Below are 11,034 nucleotides of genomic sequence, written 5' to 3' on the forward strand. Positions count from 1 at the left end.
CTCTGTAAACTAGTACAGAAAGCTGAGACAAATTTGGAATCTCTATCTGATACTATTGTCTTGGGTACTCCATGTAGTCTCACTATCTCTTTAATGTAAATCTGGGCCAATTGATCCGAAGTAGTGCTCTCCTTTATTGGAAGAAAATGGCCTGACTTGGTCAATCTGTCTACTATCACCCATATAGCATTAAACCCTTTCTGCACTCTAAAGAGACCTGTAATAAAATCCATCGAAATACTCTCCCATTTCCATTCAGGAATACTAAGCGGCTGAAGCAACCCTGATGGCCTTTGGTGTTCTGCTTTCACTTGCTGACAAACCAAGAACTTAGCTACAAAATCTCCAATATCCTTCTTCATAGTTGACCACCAATAACCTTTCTTTAAGTCTTGATACATCTTGGTTGCTCCAGGATGAGCAGTATATGGTGTGTCATGAGCCTCCGTAAGAATTCTTTTCTTTAACTCATCATCTTGAGGAATGCACAAACGACTCCTAAAACAAAGGACACCATCTAACAGATGGAACTCTGGTATCTTACCCTCAAGCACTTGTTGACTTATTTTCTGACACCACTCATCGGTAGCTTGCTTTCCTTCGATTTCTTCTAGTAAAGTAGACTAAACCTCTAACCTGGCAATCCTTCCTGGTATGACCTCAATCTGTTCTTTGCACAATTCTTTTATTAATTCTTTCTGCCTTGTGAGTCCGGACAAGTAAGCTTTTCTACTCAAGGCATCGGCTACTACATTGGCTTTCCTAGGTTGATACTTCATTTCACAGTCATAATCTTTAACCAACTCTAACCATCTCCTTTGTCTCATATTCAACTCTCTTTGGGCGAAGAAATACTTCAAGCTTTTATGATCTGTATAAATGTTACTTTTTGCTCCATACAAATAATGCCTTCATATTTTCAGCGCAAATATTACAATAGCCAACTCTAGATCATATGTAGGGTATCTCGTCTCATACTCTTTTAACTGATGAGAAGCATAGGCTATTACTCTACTCAACTGCATCAATACTGCACCAAGTCCCTGAAATGAAGCATATATATAAATGTCATAATCTACACCCTTTTGTGGTAACATAAGAATAGGAGCTATGGTCAATCTTCTTTTTAACTCTTGAAAACTTTCTTCACAGGCATTCGACCAAATGAAAGGAGTTCTCTGCTTGGTGAGAGCTGTAAGCGGTTTGGCCAACAGAGCAAACCCTGTTACAAACCGCCTACCATAACCTGCTAGCCCCAAAAAACTTCTAACTTCCTTTACTATCTTCGGCTGTTGCCATTCCAAAATTGCTTTTACCTTACTTGGATCCACTGATACACCCTCCTTTGAGACGGTATGGCCCAGAAAGATAGCTTGATCTAGCCAAAACTCACTTAGAAAATTTGGTGAACAGCTTTTTATCTTGCAATCATTGTAGCACAAATCTTAGGTGTTCTTCATGTTCCTTTTCTGTCTTAGAATACACCAAGATATCATTAATAAACACCACTATGAATCGATCAAGACAATCTTGAAACACCCTATTCATTAAGTCCATAAAGATTGATGGGGCATTGGTTAACCCAAAAGGCATCACCACAAACTCATAATGCCCATATTTGGTCTGAAAAGTAGTCTTGGCAATATCTTGCTCTACAACCCTTACTTGATGATAACCCGACCTCAAATCAATCTTTGAAAACACTGTTGCTCCTTTCAGCTGATCAAACAAATCATCTATGTGAGGTAACGGGTATTTATTCTTCACTGTCACTTTATTTAACTCTCTGTAATCTATACACATTCGTAGAGATTCATCTTTCTTTTTCACAAACAAAATTGCAACGCCCTAGGGAGAATGGCTAGGTCAAATAAAACCCTTGTTTAAGAGTTCCTGAAGCTGCTTTTTCAATTCCTGAAGCTCGGTTGGGGCCATCCAGTAAGGGGCTTTAGAAATGGGTGCGGTCCCTGGTGCCAATTGAATACTTAATTCTACTTCTCTTTTCGAAGGTAAACCCGGCAAATCTTCCAGAAATACATCTAAAAACTCCTGAACTACTAGCACATTCTGAATCTCTAGTTATGGGAAATCACTACTGTGCACTACATGAGCAATATATCCTGAGCACCCTTTTCTTAACATCTTTCTGGCCTTCACACTGCTGATTAACATACTAAGCTGGTGACCCTCACCAAAATTAAACTTATCTCCATCATCAAGATTAAATCTTGCTTTCTTTCTCCGACAATCAATCTTTACACCAAACCTCCCCAGGAAATCCATGCCTAAAATAACATCAAAATCAGGCATATCAAACACTATCAAATCCACTAGCAACGCCCTTCCATGGATCACTACGGACTCCCCTGGAAGCATCTCTTGAGTTACTACACTAACACCATCTGGTAACTCTATCTTAATGGGACAATCCACTCTAATAGGTTTTAAACCTAATCTCTCTAAAATCCCATGTGTAATAAATGAATGTGTGGCTCCAAAATCAATTAATGCATAAAGAGGAACTGAATGAAATCATAACTAACCAGTAACTACGAATAGGCTAGCTTCAGCTTCACTCTAGGCTACTGTAAACACTTGAGCATTGGTACCTCTAGGTATCTGCACGGCGGGTGCAGGAGGGGCTTTACAATCTTTCATCATATGCCCTGGCTGCCGGCATCTATAGCATACATTTTGGCCCAAATCTCTAAGGCACTCCCCATAATGATTTCTTCCACACTTCTAGCACTGGGGAACTTCACTGGTTCTCAGCTTTTTATTCTGCCAATCCCTCCCGTTCTTCTTGAGTTGAAACTTTTTCTTATTTCTCACCTCTCTATTAATGAGGGCATCAACTCTATCTCTCTATGGAGCAGGAGGTGGAACACTGGGGGCTATTGTTGATAGTGTTGCCAGGGTTATCTTATTTACAAATATTTCTACCTGTAAAGCTCGTTCCAAAGCTTCACTGTATGTCTGAGAGGGCTGGGCACCAACCATCACATCTTAGGCTATTTTTGGTTTCAGCCCATGCACGAATTTATCTCTCCTCAACTTTGGTGTACTCACTACTCCTAGCGCCAACCTTGCCAGGGAATTGAATTTCACTGAATATTCTTTCACTGAATTAACCCCCTGTTGCACACTAATAAGCTCCTAAATCTTTTCATGGACTCGATCAACTGTTCTATATTCCGCCTCAAACAATCTCCTGAAATCTCCCCAGGTCATCAAAGCTATATCATGAGTATCCTCCATCAATTCCCACCATATACGGGCATCAAACCTAAATAAAAAACTGGCATATTGAATCTTCTTCCGATTTGTCATAGGGAAAAGTGTCGTCATACACTCCACTGATCTGAACCACTCATCTGCCACTAGTGGGTCCACTGTACCCCTAAATTCTGACGACTGGTGTTGACTAGGCAACCCATAAATCGGCTCAATACTATTCTGCCCTACTGGAGGTACCGGCCTCTCTCTCTCCTCTCTAGGGGTTAATACAATCACCGAGGTCTCAACTCTCTCCTGTATAGAGCCTCCCCAATTTTTTTTCGAGACTTGCTGTATAATATTACGAATCCTTGCTTCATCGGGGACAGGGGGAGTTCTAGAGGGTTGGAAGGTTCACCCATGCTCATTTCCTTCCTACTGCTTCCTCAGGTTCTACGTCTCATCTACATAAACCAATACTTTTAGTCAACTCAATTCAACTCATCTACTACAAGTAAGGAAAGAAATAACTTACAGCGGTCAGCTACGGAACATCAACATGGCAGGAGAGGCACACTGTCAAATCCCAAAACCTTTGCTCCAAAAATGTAATACTTTCTTTCCAGCTAATATACTCGTAAAATAATCAATAAAACTCATTAAAAATATATATAAGAAAATATACATATATATACGAGTAATAAAGTATGGGCCCATATTTAATTTTTCTTTATATACAAATATTTACAAAATGTTCTCAAAAATAGCAACTTGACAGTGTAGCCCAACCCTTCCATTGTGTGATGTTCCGAGCGACTGCAACTCACCTATTACCTGCAAAACATTACAAACAACAGAGTGAGTACTAATGGCTCAGTAAGTAAACCCGCTATGCTACCCTTCATCTCCGTTGCTTAAATCCTGAATTTTCTTTCCTTACAACTCATTTCCCGTGTATTCTCTATTCTTTCTCTGTTCTTCTCTCTGTTCTTTCTCTATTCTATCTTTGTTTTCTAATTTTTTTCACTATCCATGATAATGAGCATGGTATTATGCATATTCATGATGCAAATGCACAAATGCAAAAATTATGCATTTTCTTTTTGTTTTTCTTTATTTCTTTATTTCTTTCATTCTTTTCCTAGTATTTCTTTTCTTTCTTTCTATTTTTTCGTTCTTTTCTTTCTTTTCTATTCCATCTTTCTATGCTTTCTTTCTATTCTTGCCGATCAGACTCGGTTGAGACATGGATTTGGAGCCTTGGCCCTGTGAGTGAATTCTCTAATTCTGGGTACAGTCCTCATCCACACACACTTCTAACGGACTATACATTTCTTCTTTCTGAATTCTGAGGTGGGTCACTAAAGGCGGGCGAGCATGTGGGACTATGTCACTCACGGCTCCCCATCGCAACAACTTTCTCTTCTTTTTATCTTTTTTTTACACTTCTTTAAGAAAAATTTAGATTTGAATATCTTTAATATTCTCATTTCTATTTTCTCTTTAACACATTTTAGGGCATTTTCATGCTCTTATGAATATGTATGCATGTAGATGGTTTCATGCTTATAATTCTTTCTAAATTCACATATTTAAATGCAATTATACATTATGGAATGCAAACATGTCATTCTCTACCATCTACAAACACATCCCAAGGTAACACATAATCATATTCATACATGCACTTCTCCTAGGCATTTCGTCAAACAATTCATGTGCACAAATCAACACTAATTTGGCTACACTTCTATCTCTATTTTAGGCCACCAAAAATTTGGAATAAACTCCTCCATAATTAACACCAAATCTGCCCAAAATACACACTTCAAAATTTTCACTTCAATTCTTCCAAATCTCATCCAAACATTCATCAAATAACAACTACACCAACACAACTTCTCATGGATAGGTTCTAATCATAATTCAACACCAAATCCATCAACAATTATACATATAACACATATATATGCATAAAGAAAGATCTCTACACAACATAACTTAAATCATAATTAGGGTAGGATTTACTTAAATTTAATATAAGCAAATTCAACCCTTTAAGAATCTCCTTTGATCAAACTCTCTTCCTCTTAAATCCTATGAGCATAAACCATCAAAATCAACACTTTAAAAACTAAAATTCACTTCTTAGTGCAAGGATCTTACCTATAGAGGCTTAAGATTGAAAATCCACTCAAAAACACCCAAAACCTATGAATTTCCGTTGAAGAAGAGAATTTGAGAGAATATGGAGGTGAAAGTGGCGTGCAAATGGGAAAGAGTGGCTAGGGTTTCACTCTTCAATTTGATAGAACATAAAAATTATATATTAGTTTCCCATTTTGCCCTTGTACTTTCTTTAAAATTCCATCTATGTCCCTTAATCAATTACCATAATGCCGTCATTTTTATTGCATTCTTCATGAAATTCTATTTCTTTCCACTCCCTACAATTTTAACTAATTTTGAGTGAAAAGACCATTTTACCCTTAATGCAAGTTTAAGGCATTTTCTTCACATTTTCTCAAAATAACTTTAACAAAAATCAACTAAAGGTATAAGAGCATAAATTAAATTACGTACCTCCATGTGGGCGTTACAGGCATGCATGCGGGGCTATGTCACTCGCAGGTTCCCCATCGCAACAACCTTCTCTTCTTTTATCTTTTTACACTTCTTTAAATAAAATTTCAGTGTAAAAAGATAAAAGAAGAGAAGGTTGTTTCGATGGAGAACCCATGAGTGACATAGCCCCGCATGCACGCCGCCTTTAGTGAGCGGCCTTAGAATCATAAAGAAGAATTGTACAGTCCGTTAGAAGTGCATGTGGATGAGGACTGTACCCATAATTAGAGAATACACTCACACGGCCAGGGTTCCAAATCCATGCCTCAACCGAGTCCGATCGGCAAGAAAGAAAGAACAAAAAGAAAAGAAAGAAACAATAGAAAGAAAAGACATAAACAATAGAAAAGAAAAGAAAGAATAGAAAGAAAGAAAGAAAGGAATATAGAGCAAAGAAACATAAAACAGAATAAGAAAAATAGAAAAACAAAAAAGAAACTGCACATCCTATGCATTTGTGCATTTGCATCATACCTATGCATGATACCATGCCTACTATCATGAGTAGTGAGAAATTTAGAAATTGAGAAAGAACAGAGAAAGAATAGAGAAAGAATAGAGAAAGAACAGAGAAGTGTGATGTAAGGAAAGAAATTCAGAATTTAAACAACGGAGAGAGAAGGGTAACATAGTGGGTTTACTTACTAAGCAATTAGTTCTCACCCCGTTGTTTGCAATGTTTTTGCAGCTAATAAGTGAGATGCGGTCGCTTGGAACATCAAGAAGCGGAAAGGTTTGGCAACACTATCGAGTGATGTTTTGTGACTTTATTATATTATATAAAGATTTGTATATAAAGAAAAATTAGTTATGGGCCCATTATTTTATACTCATTTACATGTAAATTTTCTTATATATATTTAGTGAATTTTACTGTTATTTTACAAGTATGCTAGCTAGAGAGAAAGTATTACAATCCCAAATCCCAAATATCTCGGAAGGGATCAGATTGACAACAATCTTTACGCAATCATAGCGTCCAACCATGAGAATATCAGAGTTGCATTTCAATTTAATTGTAATCCCTTTATTTTCGTTCTTTCTTTTGTACAAACTCTATATATAAACCCCCTCAAACAATGAGGAAGGGGTTGGAAAATATTCCTAGAATTGCTATTGTAAGCTCTCACAGCAAATACAAAGATAGTGAATGTAGGCTCAAGAGTTTACCTCGTCGAACCACTTTAAAAATCTTTTTGCTATTTACTTTATTGTATTCATTATTTGTTCATTGCTGATTATCCGTAATCATGCACACACCAGTTTCGATCCCACCAAGGTCGATCGGATCACTCCAGTTGGTGCAAATTTCTGTATCAACATGGATAAAAGTAAAGAACTATCTATAAAATTGTTGACTCGACCTGATAATGATGTGATCTAAGAAATAAGAGGAAAGATTTATAAATATTTTCATCAATTTGGATGCCGAGACATGCTTACTATTTGCCACATAGTTATTGATATTTGCTACTAGGAAGATATACGAGAAGATAAGCTATATCGCAAAATTAGCTGATGGTTAGCAAATTACATTCTGTATCTTCTAGTCTTTTGTCCATCTATGATATCCAGAGAGATTGGTGAAAATAGATTTTGTCTGATCACCAAAAAATATTGTGCAATCATCTTGATTTTATAACAGTAGTGTCTTTGATTGAAGAAAAACAGTGAAGTAGTAAAATTAAGGGGAAGTAGGTGGCCAGGTTTAGAGAAGGAAAACATGAGGCATTTACATTTTTCAAACATCTGTTTTTGGCACATTGGAAAACTGAAGTTAAGATGCCATCAATTTAACCAAACTAGAAGGAGGTAATTGGTAGAGGTTCTGGTAGAATCATTCTCAATACGACGACGTTTCATTTTCATAATGAACTGCTAAAGTTTATCTGTGCTTTGATTAGACAGCAGGGGTTTTGAAAACCATCAAACATTTGGTGAGTGAATCGTCCGGAAATCAAAAAAAGCAACAACAATAGTAGGCTTTTTCTAGCTATTGGCTAGGCTAACGGGGTTGGGGTGAGGTGGGTTTTTGTCAGGAGGCTAAGGAGAGTATTTTCATGGTGATGGGGGAGGGTTGTTGACGTAGGCAGTGGTGAAAGCTAGCTTGGAATGTCGACGTAGGCAGTGGTGAAAGCTAGCTTGGAATGTCGACGTTGACTTCGGTGAGACCTAGTATTGGGTAGATTTTCTGGGGAATGGGCTCAAGGGATGATTGGGATTGCATTTGGTGTGTCGCCGTCACCAACCAGTCGACCGCGATTTGTATTTAGGGTATTTTGCTAAATTTCAAACCTATAGGGACTTAACTATAATTTTAGGGGTGTATTTGCTCAATTTAAAAATTTTTGTCACTCGGTTTGACCAGCCGGTTAAACCGGTCAACCCGGGACCCGACAACTTTGCCTCCATCTGATCGTCATCCGATTCATCGTGGGTAGATTTCACCCTGGGTTGGTTATTAAAACATTGGTCTTATATAAATCAAACTGTTATTTTATTACATGAGCGTTGTTGGTTATAATTTTTTTTTATTATGAGAGATTCAAATAAGAATAACATATTAAGTATGTTAGTTTTTAATTTCATGGAATTAAAATCATTGATGCTGGGATTATATTCTCCCTCTCTAAATATGATGATTTATCTAAGTTACATCAGTCCTTTTAATCAAACAAAATGTGATTTCTCAGTATATACCAGAAAATATAATAGAAATGCAAAGCGAAGATATGATACTCATCTACCGGGCGTTCATAATGGAATGCCTTTGATGATTTTAACATAAATTACTGTATTCTCAGCCTGAACAGTTAAGTGACTGCAATGATGATTGTTATAGAACATTCTCCCTAAAAATCAGCTCTGTATCAGGAATATTTCCGTTGTTCTCTGGGAAGCGATTTCTACTCCACAGGTTCTTTCATTGTATCAGGGCCTGGGAACAGAGAATCTGCAGTCTTTCATTTCACAGTTCATTTACTTCTATGGCTATAGCTTCTTTAAGAGGCTGTATTGAAGAAAAGTGGTAGCAAAAACATTGGAACAAAAGCAAATTTGATTGTTGCTGCAGCTGCTGGGGCATGTACTATAATAATAACATAGGTAAGTGAAATTTTGCAGTCCTCTTTTGCTTGATAACTGATAAGAGTACAGCTCCTCTCTTTAGGTTTTATGGGGTGTCCTGAACCATGTGGTCTTGATTTAGAAATTAAAAAATGTTACGTTATAATATTTTGAACTATAACTCCAGTTCATACTTTGGAAAAGTCTTTCAGAGACTACTTGGACTGAGGCATTTGGTAGCCTTGGCATAACTCTTCTCCTGACAGAAAACCTATCTATCCAGGCATTTGAATCCACCTTTATTTAAATAGTTTGTATTTATGGCTTTTTCAGAGTAAAATTGGCTTCATTTATCTTATATGAAATCTTAGAGGTTGCATTAGCAATGGTCTGAGTTTGCTATGTAGCATTTTTTGTTCTTTTCTTTTTTGAATTCTGGTGATAAATATTAAAAACCCCAGTAAACCTGAAACAGATGAATTAGTAAAGGAGAGTCTCACTCAAAGCAGATATTGAAATAAAAGGTGAACAAATATGAACAGTAGATAGCAGCTAACTCCTCATAGGCCAAGTCTCAAAGTTTTTAAAAGTAGCAACAGATGCATACATCAAGAGCAGACAGTAGGTTTTCATCCTGCCAAAGTTCTGCTCAAAGTTTGTAACTTCTATTCAGTTTACTCTTATCTATTTTTTTGCTTTTAAGAAATTTTGATGAACATGAAGATGTATGTTGAAACTAGAGTTTCATGTTGTACAGTTCACTTCATTTGATCAGTTGAAACAAAGGCTACTCAATAGGCGGCTGAAGAGAGAAAGTGCCAAAGAATCAGCCCTGGAAGCTCTCTCTGCATTTTCTGCTTTCTTGCTTGGTGCAGTCTCAAAATGTATTGCCACATCCTTGACTTACCCGGCTATCAGGCAGATGTCATATCAACTAGTCTTCCTTAAAATATAATTGCTCGCAAATAGTTTGTATCCTAATCCAAACTTATTTGAATCAAGATGTACCATGTTGTTTTGTCATACAATTGAAAAATGCATCATTAATAGTTCATCTTTGAAGTCATTTTACAGCTATGTTGACAATATTAATATATAAATTGTGGTCAGGCGTAAGGTCATGATTCAGGCTGCAGATGAAGATCAAGATGGGATCGAACAAGCTCCATCGAAAAACAAAAAGACAGTCTTCGGTGCAATCTATGCCATTTGGAAAAGGGAAGGTCCCCTGGGTTTTTAAAAAGGATTACAAGCGATAAAAGAGAAGATCACAAAAACCACATGGGTTCTTACGATTACCCTTAGGAAATTTCTGTTCATCACTCGCACTAGACTGAAGAATGCTTTATGATATGCAGAAGTGTATCCATTTTGAATCCTTGTAAATCAAATGGCCCTTATGGATTCGTTCATCCCTAGAGATATTTGAGGGAATGCGACAATAATTGATGAGGAGTGGAGGCAGTTTCTATTTTCATGAAGAAAAAGTGTTACTGTAGCCACAGGGATAGTTATTTTGTTCAATAAAATTGTCATGGTTTATGCCTGGACAAGTTTTGAATTAGAAGTTTTCTGCCAGCTCTTATTGCTACCTCCTAACATAGAAAATTTCACTAACAAATCATTCGTATTCAGATTTTATTTTCTGTTTCAGGATTAGTAAATAATTGAGACATGGGCTGAAGGATCAGTAATTATGAAGGGAATTTGATGGGGAGGGCCAATGTTAAAATTAATTCTTGTTCTCAAAGAAATAATTGGTCGATAGCAAATCTCCATGTATTATCCAGTACTAATATGTCCTCTCACATGGTTTTTAAATTATGTATTAGTAGTTAAAATTATTATGGAGAATTTGTTTAAAATTTAGTGATAAAAAAATTACGAAACAACTATTTAATATTATTTAAACAACAAAAAAAAATTTTTAAAATCAAATAATAAATAGTTTTAGAAAATGTATCAAACAACTATTCTGTCTTAAAAACCTTTTCAAAAAAATTTACTAAACAATTATTCAGCATTTTATCCAATTCTGATATAATTTTCAGATATCTTACAAAACACATTTTCAACATTTTTCACTTGGGTGGCCAACTTGGACTTCTCCAAGTGCATATAAACACT

General features: G+C 36.4%; 1 pseudogene; it reads left to right on the top strand.

Annotated features, from left to right (window-relative positions):
• Positions 1-7,988: 7,988 nt before the first annotated feature.
• On the top strand, positions 7,989-10,258 carry LOC116109173 (annotated as a pseudogene).
• Positions 10,259-11,034: the final 776 nt, after the last annotated feature.

The sequence above is a fragment of the Pistacia vera genome, unplaced genomic scaffold, assembly GCF_008641045.1.
Source record: "Pistacia vera cultivar Batoury unplaced genomic scaffold, PisVer_v2 Contig574, whole genome shotgun sequence".
NCBI classification, from domain to species: Eukaryota; Viridiplantae; Streptophyta; class Magnoliopsida; order Sapindales; family Anacardiaceae; genus Pistacia; species Pistacia vera.